This window comes from Myotis lucifugus, unplaced genomic scaffold (assembly GCF_000147115.1).
Source record: "Myotis lucifugus unplaced genomic scaffold, Myoluc2.0 scaffold_28, whole genome shotgun sequence".
NCBI lineage: Eukaryota > Metazoa > Chordata > Mammalia > Chiroptera > Vespertilionidae > Myotis > Myotis lucifugus.
The window spans coordinates 6,044,000-6,044,888 of record NW_005871076.1 but is presented as its reverse complement, the minus strand read 5'-3'; positions in this window follow the sequence as shown (position 1 = coordinate 6,044,888).

The following is an 889-nucleotide window of genomic DNA, read 5'->3' as shown; positions in this document are numbered from 1 at the left end:
AGTGGATGGAGTGTCGGCCTGTGGACTGAGGGGTCCTGGGTTTGATTCCGGTCAAGGGCATGTGCCTTGGTTGTGGGCACATCCCCAGTGAGAGGTGTGCAGGAGGGGGGTGATCGATGTTTCTCTCTCATCGATGTTTCTGGCTCTCTGTCCCTCTCCCTTCCTTTCTGTAAAATCAATAAAATATATTTTATATATATATATATATATATATATATATATATATATATTTAAAAACAATAACAACAAAATTATGTTACTTCATGCTAAGTGCCTCACAAACTTTGCTTTATTTATTATTTCAACAACTCTATGAGGCAGATAGTATTATTACTGCCATTTTCTAATGAGGGGAAATAATTTGAAAGTAGCAGACTGGGGCTCAAACCCAGGACCCAGATATTGGACTCTTAACCACCAGACTCATCTGCATGTTGGGAATGGGGGGCAGTGTAGCACAGCTCTGAGGAATCTAGGACAGCACAAGCAATCCTGAGGCCCTCAGTACAGCTGCCCTGAAGACTAGCTTTGACCCTAGCCTTCTTCCTATTACCCATGGCTCTTGTAAACCTGCCCCACTTCACTCCTCCGGGTGAGAATGTGGAGGGCTATTCAGAGGATTCTTGTCCCCCTCAAAATCTAACTTCCTATTAAACTCTTAGGACAAACAAACATCAATGTGATTCTGGGGTGCCCAGAAGCAACCTAGAAAGAGGGGGAAAGAGCATTCGTTATAGTTACAAGCTGGCAGAAGGAGTCCAGATGCCCAAGTGTGGGGTTAGCCCAGGCTTGCAGACAGAGTAGACATCTGTCACACCAAAGAGGCACAGAGATGACCCACATGAAATGAAATAATAACATCCTTAAATTATGTAGCACTTTATAATCC